The 14,451-nt window shown below is 33.5% G+C and overlaps 1 long non-coding RNA gene across 20 annotated transcripts; it reads right to left on the bottom strand.

Annotated features, from left to right (window-relative positions):
* Window positions 1-195: 195 nt before the first annotated feature.
* On the bottom strand, window positions 196-13,383 carry LOC107478394 (uncharacterized). Of its 20 annotated transcripts, none has more exons than XR_008007270.1 (12): window positions 12,933-13,383; window positions 12,476-12,589; window positions 11,000-11,176; window positions 6,874-10,920; window positions 6,617-6,675; window positions 5,574-5,641; window positions 4,351-4,403; window positions 3,893-3,940; window positions 2,076-2,330; window positions 1,711-1,978; window positions 902-1,071; window positions 196-580 (listed from the first exon to the last, which is right to left on the bottom strand). It is a non-coding gene; the product is annotated as an uncharacterized LOC107478394 (long non-coding RNA). The 20 variants fall into 20 exon arrangements; XR_008007265.1 differs by having other exon boundaries at window positions 5,545-5,641; XR_008007255.1 differs by lacking the exon at window positions 5,574-5,641.
* Window positions 13,384-14,451: the final 1,068 nt, after the last annotated feature.

Consider the following 14,451-nt stretch of genomic DNA (forward strand, 5'->3'; position numbering starts at 1 on the left):
ACTCTATCTGCAGCACCACCAGTATCCCCAGCACTGCTTCTTCTCTGCATGAATGAAAATGATGTTTATACAAAGTTATAGACAATTGTGGAAGTAGCAAAATAATTCAATATATTAGAAATGTAAGTATATATAACTCACTTCAATGTTAATAGAGCAGAGTAATAGATTGAAAAGCAAAAATGGTATGGCATAAAGGTAATTGAAGTATTCAGTGATCATTGTTCCAAAAGAGAAAAACCCAAATATTTAAAATAAAGATCTTATAGGACATGAACAAAGGCCATGCTATAGTATCTTAATCTCAAGGAAGCTTAAAAATAGACAAATTCATAGGGAAAAGGAACTTCTAAACTATTGGACTAATATTACGAGCATTTTTTCTCTCTCTCTCTCTCATGGCAGTGCGAATCCTCAAACCGAATTCCTGTGCTCTGTCATCTCTTATTCTCCAAAAGGTTATGACTTTCAACTTCCACCACTCGTTCAGTTTCTCAAGCACCCACTTCTTCTTTTTCTTCTACGCACGTCAATGCCCTGATCTCCATCTTCACCAAACGACCCTTCACTCCAGACACCCCTGAACTCACCCAAAACAAAACAAAACAAATTGAGCAGTTAACATTACAATTAGGATTGTACCGTTATCAGTTAACAAAAAAATTAGAATGTTTAACGGAATAAATAGAGAGAAGTCATAGCAATTTTAGTAATTCTTGAGGCTTATGGCTGATAAATTGTGAAGAACCATGGCTGATAAATTGTGAAGAAACTGGGAGTATTTTAATGCAAGAATTTGTGAAGATAATTTACCACTGATAAATTCTCAAGACTGATAGTGAAGAATACTTAGGCAGTTAGGCTAAAAAAGAAGTTAACCATGCTTATAATACGCTGTTACCATTGGAACAAGAAAAAACAACTCCCTTGGCCGATGCACAAGGGCGACAAGCGGATCAATGTCTGGAGCAACAGTTCTTGAAGCAAGATGTTTTAAAATTACTCTCAATGGTGCACCAAGGACAACCTCCCTCACTGATGCAATTTTCACCAAAAAGGATTGCCTTTGATCTGCACATAATTGGAAACACCACCAATTATAAAAGACCAACATCAACAACCAAATAATTGAATCTAGAAATACTTTTTCCCCATCCACAAGAATTGCAATTCAATGCAGAATAGAATCTAAGCATAGAATGATTAAAAATGTAATTTGATTGACATTTGAAAGAGTTTATATTTAGTATAATAAAGTAAATACATGAAATTCAATAAAGCATGAAGTACATGAGTTGACAGACCAGAAACTAATTTCCTGACAAATCAAGGCTTTGATATCATGTAGTGACCATCCCAAAAGCTTAAGCTATTAGTTGAACGCACATGAATGCCTCTTATTATATCACTTAGTATAAGATATTTTACAAATCCTATCTAATATCTAATATAAATAACAAATATAGATATTGATTCCTGAAATTAAAATAGAAAGGCAACAACTCCCCATAATAATGGAAATGCAATTCATCTCAACCGTTTTAATGCATAGAAAATACAGCAGCTAACAATTTAGGAAGAACTTCTCATGGAAAGGAGCACGTCAATTAAAAATATTGAAATTTTGAAACCATGATAACTATAATACCATGCTAAAATAACAGCAGTTAGAAAGCTTATGATGGCAGGATATACAGAACCAGTTTGTACCTTGATTTGCAGGAAGCCTTGACAGATTTATTTTCAATGTTAGGTTAAACCCATCCCTTGGAGGATCTTTAATTTGTACAGTAGCTCCGTATGCAGCTTTTATTGCGTCTATGGCTCCAAAAGGAAGTCCATTGACAAAGAAGGGACCCCTGTTGTCAAGCTTGCCACCATCAGATTAGTTTTGGCATTGGGGAGGAAAGGGTTGTCGGCGAGGAGCTGAGAAGTGACCCCTTCGAAGGCCTCGAGGATCATGAAGCTGCTCCGTAATCTGAGAAAATTGAACAAAAAAGAAACAGAATCGATGAATGAATTGGAGAGAGTGGAAGTAGAGTGTTGTGGTAATTGGCGAGAGAGTAATTAGTAACCTCGCGCTGTTGGCGGAGAAGCTCATCGATCTCATTGCGGAGCTGCTCCTCTGACTTCTCCACTGCAGTGCCTGCGTCGACGGTTGCCCCATGTCGTCCATTGCCTCCCGTCTGGTGTACCTGAACTCGACCAGGGTCTGATCTACGCCTCTACTTCGGCGGCGTTCTACCACTCTTTCTGCTCCGTCGGGGCAGTGCCATCTGCTACTTAGATGTCCAACCCAGACTTCGCCATCACCCCAACCCAATTTAACTCTACATTTAAATTTGCCACATATGTTAATGAAAGTTTATTTGTGAACCAACCCTTATATTTTTTATTAATTTTATTTATTACCTGGTCCATCAAGGACCAGAAGATACTTTTCCCACCATAGAAAATTCCTTCTATTCAATTATATTTATGAATTCTTAATTGTTATTTTTGTTTTATATTATTTTCAAAGTGTCAAACATCATTTTTACAATGACATTAATCATTCTAATAATAGCAAAAAATACTTTTTGAAGTTAAAATCTTATACATTAGAACTTCGTTCCGGAAAGTGAAAATATTATAAATATAATATATATTGAAATTACAATAAAATCTTAAAAAAAATCAAAAAATAAATCTATATGAAATACTAAATTATAAAATCAAAAATTCAAAATTCCTAAATTCTAAACTCAAATATTAAATTAAAAAAATTAGGTGAGGATGTTGTAAACAAATAATATATACTAATATTTATTTGAACTTCAACAATTAAAACTTATTAAATTCCAAATATATATCGAACATATTAAATTGTTAACCCTCGCAGGTAAATATAAAATCTGTATTACCATTACTTTAAACTTTATCAATAAGTCTTTGTCTTTTTAACTAAATTATAAACTCTCATTCCTAAATCTTGAACCCAAAAATCTTGATAATCTAATTAATTAATAATATTATAAACATAACTTGTACAAATCTACAGCTTAGATCATAAATTTTAAACCCTAAATCTCAACTAATAACGTAATTAATCAAGAATATTATAAATTATAAATATAATAAGAACTAATATTACATTAAATTTCAGAAAATTTTTTTTCAAATAACAAATATATAACATAAATACTAATTTATAAATCGTCACTCCTAAATATTAAAATTTTTATGAGCAAATTAATCAAGAATGTTATAAATAGAATATATATTAGTACTATTTTAGACTTTAACAATAAAAAAAGGTTTTATAGAAAACAAATTTGTAAACACTAAAAATTAAACCCTGAATCATAAATTTAAGAACTTTAACAAAGAATTTATCAAGAATATTATATATATAGATTATATACCATGGATTATTATGTCTTTAATAAACGGGTTATCAGCCCAACATGCATTTTCAAAATCTACAATCTTACATCTTATATCAATTTCATCAATATTTTTGGTAGACTTCTCTGTACAAGTAATCTAAACCAGTCAAAATACATTTGCACATTTTCGAACTTTATTCAATGGAAGGCATTTGTAGCGATTGTTTTTTATCAATAGTAGCAAGCTATCAGCCTATCACCAAGAAACTTTGAATTTGAAAGACTCTTAGCGATCTATAAAAGAACATCAGTCTTACAAAATCCTGCCTGAACAAACTCGGCTACACTTTTTTGGATCAATATATGATTACCAAAACAAAATGAAAATAAATCAGAACAAAATCACTTAGGAATGATATAAAAATAAAAAGTACTGATTAACCAAAATAATTGAAAAGTAATTAGAATTGTTTATGAAATAATAAAAAATGAAGGCGCATAGTTCGTATATTATTACACAGTACCACCAAATTAATCATGAATATTGTTCTCCTTTTTCCTTCTTTTTTTGCCTGCAAAACTCGCATATGGACCCAAACAAAGGGTTACAAAGGATTATACAAACATATCTCATAGCATTAAAAAATTCTAGAGTCACAGAGGATCAACATGATACAGAACGAGGTCTTAATGTTGCAATTATATGAATCTTTTAAATAAGATTAATTCTATAATAACATAACATATGTCAAACAAAAATGTCTATAATAAAGAGTAGTATTAGCCCCATAAAATATATGGAGCAAAAGATATCGCATTGAAGAATATTAGGCAACAACTCAAAGCATTAGATAAAAAATCAAAATCAACTTATAGTTAATCATAGTGAACATAAAAGAAAAAGCAGGATATGAAATAAGAAAATTTCAAAAAGCATATAAAGATATTATTAACTTCTAACTTTGCACCTAGATATTGTTACCTTCTAACTCCTTCGTTGATCATATCATATCACAATTGAAGTGAAGATCCACTCTGAAAAATATAGATGATGTGATGGAATATACTTTGAAGGATATTTAAACTCTTGCACCACAAATGTTTATAAAAATGTCACATAAAAAACATAGAAGATAACTTTGGACATATATAGGTCTTTAAAATTAAAGATAATCATTAACAGTATATTTAGTTTTTTTTAATATAAATGTATCTTTCAAACAGATCAACTTCATGTAATAGCAATACGGATTAAGGATGAAAGCATTAGGAATTTTCCAGAGTTAGAATATTCACATAACTAAATAACTTCAAATGTTATAATCACTCATTTCAAAATGTATTTGAAATGTTGTAGTCACACTTTCATATAGAGCAACTCTGCTTAACATAATTTTAGGGAATAAATACACAATTTTTTTCTTCAATAATAAATGCCTCAAGAAATTTTTGACTGAGCACAAACAAATTAACCCAAACACACACCTTTTGCATTAAACTACTCCAAACATTAAAACCTAACCCTTAATACCTAAAATCTGCAATTACATGTTTTTGTTAAAACTTAAAAATTGCTTCAAGGAAAAAAAGTAATTTCCCTAAAAGTGGTTCTAAAAGCTTATGATAATAAGTTATTTTGAACACATCACAAACTATCTAATTTTGCCCAATTTTTACATTAAAAAAAAAAAACTCTTGTTTTCTATTAAAAAAATTAAAACTCTCTCTTTCTAAATACAAAAAATGCAATCCACATAGAAAGAAATAAATAAAGAAGATTTACCAACTGAAAACGGTATTATTTTAAACCATAGTCTATTATGCATACTAAATTACTAATAGTATTATATGGACTAAAATTAATAATGTTAACACTCCAATGATAATGTAATTCGAAAAGAGAAAAAAAATACAAGATTATAGTTCAAAAATCAAAAGACAAAGGAGTCAGCCACAAGCTACCTAAGTACATCACACCTATTCTCCTCGACTCCCATGCAGAAATTGACTCACCTATTTGACTAAAATTTCTTGATATTTTATCAATCAATCAATCACTCACTTTCTTTATAAAGAAAAGTACCAATATCAAAATTCATAAACACTTCTAAAATCAACAAATGACAACCAATATCAACCTTCAGTGATTTAGATAGGCATTAGAAACAATATATACAATTTTAAAATTCTTCCATTCTGAGCCACCTTCAATTTCATTTTAACAGTGTGTCTTTCTTTCGGTACTTTGTTACCACCAACCAACCAAGTTGTATCTGTTTCATCCAAAATAAAGAAGGTGAATGCTATGGTGGCCATCACATTGTATCTAAGTTACTAAAAAGGGTAAATAAATAATATCTAATAAATTTTATATGATTTACTTTTTACTTTAAACATTTTATTTTTACTTTAAAAAGTAAGTTAGGCAATTTAGGCAACATAACAAAGGCACCATAGAACTCACCAATAAAGAAACTTTAGCAACTAATAATATATTATATCATATGATTTGAATATGCTCATTCTGTGCCAAAGAAGAAAGGAGAACATATAATAAATTTCTTAGTAATGATAAAACAAAACTATTAGAACATGGGAAAATCAAGTCTCCATTTTTATCAGTAAAAAATCAAGTATTCATTCATATTTAACTCCTGTCCACTTTCCCGCAAATTTGACTATTGAATCAAAAAAGATTTTATATTTCTTTGCATAACCAACTAACACACAAGTTTTAATGTTTTCTTTTATCTTCCTATGATTGCATGTTTTTAACCAAAACAAACCTTAAGAAAAACTTGAAGACACACATATAAGTTCATTTAAGCAGTAACTGAAAAGAAAATAAGAGTAGATAGAGAAACACATAAAATAGGAAGAGACAACCATGAAAAGAGAAAAAAACAAAATAGAAAATAACTAATTAAAATAAAAAAAAACAATGGTGAAAATAAAGACAAAAGAAATATCAACTTAATAGAAAGTCAAACAAAGTGTTATTAAAAGCAAAGAAAGATGAACAAAGAAGTAGGTGCAGTAACCCACAAATTCTAAATCACAAGAATTTCTCGATGTTAAGGTTTGCTTTCTTTTTAATTTCCTTTCTTTATTTGCACTGATGGGATTGACAATACCCTAAATACAAACAACTAATCCACGAACACAAACATAGTTATCAGAAAATAAATGAGGTGAAAACTAAAATTCACAATTTATATTTCGAAGAGAGCAGATAAAAATGACCATACCGTGTAAAACAACCCAAGAAAATCAACTGTGCATCTCAAGCCAAAAGCATCCCAAGAAGCTGCAGCTCCAGAGGATGTAAATCACACATAAAAAGAAACACAAAATATTGAAGATTGAAAAATGGGTACAAAGATAAACAGACACCTATGTTTCATTATACCTTGAAAGTTATATAGGATTTGCTGGTGTTTTTAATTATAATAACACTTTTAGTAATAACATAGAAGAACTTAGATTACTATTTTTTTGAAATTACCTTCCAATAGTTCTTGAATCTTCCAATGGATAATCAACAAAACACAAAAGAGTGGAAGCCCAAACATCACCTTCATTCTGCAAAATATCATCTATAGCCAAAGTGTTGCCATATGTGATGAACAACAATGATAAGTGAATTTTTGTTTCCAAGTGAACAAAATAAAAAATCAAATTCCATAGCAATGTGTGAAAGAAATGTAATCTAGTAAAAATACATGAGACAAATTTAGGATTAAAATCTTGATTTGTTATTCATATAATTCAAAGTGACCCAAACAAAACCAAAATAACTTTCACCCTTAAAAAGCAACAAGGTTTAAACAACCATGATGTATACAATAAATTAAGCATTTTATTCAGAAACAAAAATTTGAAAAGGTCACAACAGACAACCAGATGCGATCAGTCTCGTGATGTCCAAAAATTGACCCAAAACAAAATTAGGAAGGAAGTAACAACAGGAAATAGTCTGTCTCATTTGTATTATTATGAGCAAAGCAAAATGTATACAATAATAACTCCCTAATCATATCCTGATATAAAATAAATAATCATCATAAAGCATAAGTTATAATTGAAAAAGCATACATGACTATAAGATAATAATGTGATACGCATACTATGTTGTGGAAATCTTTTTCCGTCAATATATAGCTTAGTAGTAGTGTATGATAGTTATCTTATTCTCCATCAAAGAACATGTTTTCTGGCAAAGCCCTCTCGCATTCATCATTAAGATCATAAACCACCTCAAAATTAAAATTAGATAGCAAATAGTAGTATATGCACATAGTCAAGGGCACAATCATCTTTTTCGATCTCCCGTCTCCAAAACAAGAGGAAAAAGGGGAACCTTCAACTTAAATCCTTTTTATAACCGCAAAAGCAAAGAAAGCATCACAAATTAAAACAGCTAGATAATTTTCATAGTTGCACAAACCCTCTTTACATGTTGTTAAAGGCCAAAGTTATTATCTTTATAGTTTCTGTGAAAATAGAAAGAAGGATAAAAAAGTAAAGACCTTGAAATGAAGGGCCACATGAGTATTAAGAGCAATGCCTTTGTTGCTAATGCAGAGAGAGCCCTAAAGTTCTCAGCAGTAGAAGGAAGAGGATGAAGAGTGTTGAAATGGTAGTAAAAACATAAAAGACTTTTTTCTAGAATCTTCGACCAACCTTAATGGCAAAGAAGCACAAGTAGTGTGAAAAATAGTGCTCTTGTTCTTTTGATTCGAAATAATGACAAAACCCAAATTTCTCCAAATTAACCCAACAAAGATATCACTGTCATTATTAAATAAAATTAAAAATAAAAATGAAACATTTAATCTTTAGGGAATTAAAATTTATGAGCAACATTTCATCCACTATTTTAAACCTTGCTTAAAACATATGGAAGCATCCATTTGATTAATTTAATCAAGTATCAAATACATTATCCACTGGACTACATAGATAGCTATTTACACCTACACTATGAATCCTTCAAACAGCAAAATGAACTTCAAAAACAAAACTAACCTTCTCTGATGGAAGATCAATGCCCAAATTACCACAAAATAGGATAATACCATCAGCTTCTTGTAGATTCTGATAAAAATGGGTCAAGCTCTGGTTCCAATACAGATATAACATTGAATCATCATAGCTAATATGAATTTAGAGAGAGAGAAATTAAGTACACGATGAAGACATCAAAAATAAATAAATAAAACAAAATCTAACCCTGCAAAATCAAGTTACACAAAAACAAGGGAAAAAAAAAAGAAGAAAAGCTAACCCCACAAGATAACAAAAAATTATTGTCAAAATCAGAAGCAATCAAGCAGAACCACACACCTACCATAGTCCACACACTAGATCTAAAAAAGCTAAACCCCATAAAAAGCATTTAAGAAAAAAAACATATTTTAATAAATACCATGAAAAGATAACGACAAATTACCCCCACCCATGAAATAAAAACGGTAAAAAAGGGAAAAAGCTAAAGTGAAAAGCATACACTGAATTAGTAAAAATTTAGTTCAATGTATCCAATAATTGAATGATGTAGCAACCCAGTTCAAGAAATAAGCACAAACGCCCAAATTAGAAAAGATGAATATCAACAGTAGCAGCTTGCACAATTAAACAACTCATAAAGGTATTGTTTTACCAAACTTTCACATCCCATGTCACTCTATGATACTGAATAGAAGGACGACAAGAGCTTCTTAGATGATGAATTAATGGAAATTGCAAGCAACATTAGTAGTATCATATTATGTCAAGTCAAAATGAAATGAAAGAAAAAAGAGAGTACTAATAATTAGCTTCATGTTTGATCCAAGAGTACGAATAAAGGAATTGTTAAATAGCACGTAGAACATTTTACCTAAAACTTTGCAAACATTACACTCTGCTTGACAATTTTCCATCCACCTCTTTAAAAGATTAAATGATTGAGAAGATATGCTAGTTTATCAAACAGAACAAGTAAACCATTGAAACATACAATATCAAATCAGCAGCAAATATTCTAAACCATTTAGTTGAAAAATAATTCAATAAATATGGCACGATTGAACTAAAAACAAATTTAGTCATGAATACCTCAGTCTCAAATTTTTCATGGACTACCTGCGCAGCTTCTTTCAGCATTGATATATCCACATCCCATTAGGTAGAGATAAAACCATATTACCCAACATTATCTGGGACAAAGTGTTTGTTTGGGAAGCATAATGTAATACTTCTTTAACTTCCTCAAGAGTTCTGGTCTCAATCTGGTAAAAATGAAACAAGCTTTTCAAAAGTTATGCAAGACATCATAAAATTGAAAGTTAAGCAAAATTAAAAACTCTTGAATTTTCATCCTCGAGAGTTCTGGTCTCAACCTGGTAAAAATGAAACACACTTTTCAAAAATTATGCAAGACATCATAAAATTGAAAGTTAAGCAAAATAAAAAACTCTTGAATGACCCAATCAACGGGAGAGACAAGAGATGGTGGAGCTGACAGAGTAAACTCCCTGATGCCTTGGAAACTCCACCAGCTTCGTTACCGCGTCGGGTTGCCCATGCTCCTCGTGATTGGCTCTGGCGGTGGTGACATCGAGCAGTTGAACACAAGGTGAATGCGCGAAGTGGCTCGCAATCAAGATCTAGTATTTCCCTAAAGTAACTTTGGAAAAAGGTTGAAGATAAAGCATTGGAACCGCAAGGTTTTGCACCAATGGTCGCGAAATTGGATGAAGAAAGGGTAAGAAGGGAAGGAAAAGAGAAGAAGATCCAATAAAAGTAAGCTAAAACATGCCCAAAAGATCTCAGTAAATAAAAGTTAACCATGTAAAAGAAAATCCTAAGAGTTGATAAAAAGTAATGCGCAAAAAACATGCAAACAAGAAAGAAAGGTTGACTGATATATGAAACTTCTAGGAAACTATCTTATCAAAGAGGATATGAAAATAAATATTCTATAAGAAATGAGGAAGCAATTCATTCACAACTCAGAAACTAAACTAAATAGAAATAATGTCTATTCAATCTAGTCGGTAGAAATCCCTTGCCTTGAAAACATAAAGAAGGAAGAATCGCCTCATGATGACCAAAGCCAGCATTGAGCATACCGACCACATGGTGCACCGTATTCAAGAAAACAAAAAGAAGATACAAATGACATGAAAATCAAAGAACTAAACATCACAATGACAACCTACCATAATAAGTAATCATAGTAATTAATCGAGAACAAATACAAAAGATTTCTATTCCCCCAAGAATTGGGACAAAAAATCTGTTGAACAGAACCCTAAATACCAAATTGATTTCCGTTGAAACACAAAATTGAACGAAAATAAGAAAGAGTAAATACCATGGCAAGCCATAAACACGGGATTATGATATCAAAGAACTAAGCATCACGGAGACAACCTACCATAATAAGTAATCATAGTAATTAAACGAGAAAATACGTGTCAAACACGGCAGAGAGTGTTTCAGATTGCATTTGTCTCCTCTTCATACCATCTAGGGCAAACAATGCAACCTTGTAGTTAGCTTCAACCTACAAAAAGCATCAATTCAATCTTATCTCAAACAATAACCAGAATAATCATAATAAGTGATTTATATATAAAGATTACCTCCAATTTTGTGTTAGAGATCAATTCATGCTTACTTCACTTTTTGTCATTATCTGGAACTGATTTGATGCCTCCATGTTTATTCTCTTCTTATATTTCTTGTTTCTAAATTTCGGGTCATCGTCTTTTTTCTCAGACATCCCAAGATCTTCATCAAATGAAAGAGACAAAAAACACCTGAAGCATTATAAAACAACAAACATCACTCAATAGCTTTGTGCTGAATGAAAAACCTTCCACAAAAACTTTAGTGAGTTTCCACAAAATAGAATTAAATGAATTAGAAACTCCCATAAGAAACAAAACCCATTCAATGGAATCAGGATGCAACTGACAATTATTAGCCTTGATATAAGTTAACTTGTATAAATAAAACAGCTCAACCCTGGACAAAAAAACACAACTGAAAACCCCAAATCAAAAAAATAAAAAATTCAGAAGCATGGATCGAGAAAATCCGTACATGAGGGGGACGCCAGTTGAGATCTCAGACCAAAATGTGTCAACCAGGTTGTTGAGGTTCCAAAGAGCGTCACTCGTTCAGAGTCGCCAGAATCCCACCAGCGTCGTCGCCATCACTGTGCTCTCAGAAGACGAATTCGAGTAGTTATGTTTAGGATTGTGGGTGGGGATCGTTGCGATTGGTGATATCAGAACAATAAAGGAAGAAATTGGCAAAGATTAAAGAGAAATACGAACTGGAAAGAAAAAAATCGGGTTAAAGAGCTAGGATTTGGGAATGAGAGCGAGAGAGCGAGAGAGAGAAAGAAAAAGAGAGAACGACAGAGAGAAACCTTTCAACTTCGCCAAGCTGGTGCTTAATAGGGGTGCACATGGGTAGGGTGAAGCCGGGTTTGAGGTGATTCAGATCCGGCCCGAAATATAGATCGGATCTATTTATTAGACCCGGTCTTAGATCTGATGAAACAAACAGTCTTTATGGTCACAATTAAACCGGGTGAAAATCGGGCCATAATCAACCCTTCTTCAAAATTAAAACATAATCACAATCAATACCAAAGCATCATCACAATCAATAGTCCAATACTAATAATCTCCCTAGCATGGGAGTTAAAGGTATGGTTAAATCTCCTGAATTAGAGGGCAAAGATCAAGTTCAACATATAAAATGACTTACATACAAGTAATGATCAAGCAATCAACCAAACAAACAAAAATGATCATACAATAAAGAAAAAAAAAAGATGCTTACATACAATTAATCATCAACCAAACAAACACTAGAAGGCAGAATAAGGATTATACAATATCCAATCTTTCTCTTCACCATATTAGACTAACAATCCCTCTTTGTCCTGTAGGCAGGGGATGATGCAACTTGAAAGAGTCACAAATGGCCAAACAATGCCAAACATCTTAAACCAAGCTTTGCTTCATACTCTCAAAATATGAACATGTGAATGCGTGTGTGCAGCTTCATTGCGCAAAATACCAAAATGGTTAGTGCTGGATTACCTTAAACCAAGCTTTGCTTCATACTCTTATTCAGCAATTTTACTTTCTTGGCTGTATCTGGATCTTCTGGTGCAGGTGAACCTTCGCTCTGATAAATGTTATGGTCCAATGCACCTGTACAATATAGTTCAGCTCAACTTGTCATATAAGAACAACTGAACAAGATAATCAGTAACTAATCAGCTAAACAAATCATTTAACACACATCAACACCCACACCTAATCAGTAAAGAATCAGTAAATCCACACCTACTCAGTAAAGAATTAGTAAACCCAGAAATCAGTAGTAAACAGTGAATCAGAACAAAAAATAAGCTAAACACACATCAACAGCCACACCTAATCAGAGTTCTAATAATGAAAATCAACACCTACAACCAAAATTCACAAATTCTGTTTATCAAAAACCCTAATCCTTAATCAGAATATTAATGACATAATAAAATTAATTACTTACCTGAGCAGAAGACCTGAAAAGAAGACCGGAGAAGAGAGCAGAGCAGAGGGAGCAGGACTAGCAGAACAGAGCAGAGCAACGTCGCCGAGAAGCAGGGCAGCACCGTACGTCGTCACTGTCGTCCGTCGAACGAAGAGCTTCGGCGGTGACTGGGGTGAAACACGGAGGGTTGTGAAGAGATGAGAAAGGGAGGAGTCGGCGACTGCGTGGTGCATGCCGCGAGACTCGGAGTGGGCCGTGGGGAGAGAAAATGAGGTCAGGGTCACCGGATCGGCCTGCGCCGTGGGGAGTGGCGACTGCCAGAGCCGGAGTGGGGCGTGGGGAGTGCCGGAGTGGGGACTTGGGGTGTGGGGGTGAGCCTCAATGGCTGAGGACTGAGGCGCTGAGCTGCTGAAGGAGGCACGAGGCAGTGAATGCGATGCGTGTTCTGTGTTGCCCTAGCCCCTAATTAGAAACCTCAAACCTGTAACGTGTTTGTGTGTGTGTAATGTGTATATGGCCGGGCCACCGGGCCGGGTCCGGGTGACCCGAGCCATGGCCCGGTCTTGCCTTCACTTCCCTTTCTGATTTCATTTTTTTCCCGGGTCCACCCCGGGTCACTTCGGGTCCGGGTCTTCGCTGCCCAAATTCCTTCGGGGCCGGGCCGGTCCGGGTCTGTGCACCCCTAGAGCTCATGATCTCGTTCAGACACGCCATAGAAGAAGCCCATTGTGGCGCCGGTAACAGCAGCACCGCAAGGGATGGCGATGATGGCAGAAGGTGAGTGCTCAGGAATCGGAAGAACCACTCTATCCTTGTTCATTTTGCGCCTCTTGTTCGAACTCCCTCCTCCGCGCAGGCACATTGAGAACCCCACTGGCCACCTCTCGATTCCAGCGACATCTTTGCTCACCGTTTCTTCATCAATATTTATCCTCCAAAGCCAAACGAGGATTGAGTCGAAGAAATCATTAAATAAGAAAGAGTGAGATAAAATTTTAGAGGAGCAGAGCCACCTTACCGATGACGTAGAATAGCAGAAAAGTAAATTATAGCGTGTACAAAAATGATAACTATGCAAACCAAAAGCATCTGTCATCTCACAACCACCACCGATGACGAATTCGCAAAGAGAGAAGAGACCTAGGTTGTACCAACTATAGATACACTGAAAATGAGAAGCATACATCAATCTCTAACCACCACCCTGAAGTGAATAATTTTCTTTTAAAAAAAACTCACAGCTATCCTGGGTTATATAATTGCATTACCCTATTGTTCTAAACTGAAAACTAGTAATTATGAACCATGGCATGTGCTATTCCATTTCCATTTATGTAGATGGCTTTTTTTTATAGCTTTATTCTTTTGAGATTCATGCATAAAGTATTGTCAACTTTGCAAGGAACAGAAGAACATAGGATATACAAAAGTTTTTTTAGCATCTAATGTGAAAAAAACAAATGCACTTCACTAATGTAAATTACTCAATCTCTGTTGTCAATTTTTATAAGCATCTTTCAAAAGCGTATATACTACA

Source organism: Arachis duranensis, chromosome 3 (assembly GCF_000817695.3).
Source record: "Arachis duranensis cultivar V14167 chromosome 3, aradu.V14167.gnm2.J7QH, whole genome shotgun sequence".
Classification (NCBI taxonomy): domain Eukaryota; kingdom Viridiplantae; phylum Streptophyta; class Magnoliopsida; order Fabales; family Fabaceae; genus Arachis; species Arachis duranensis.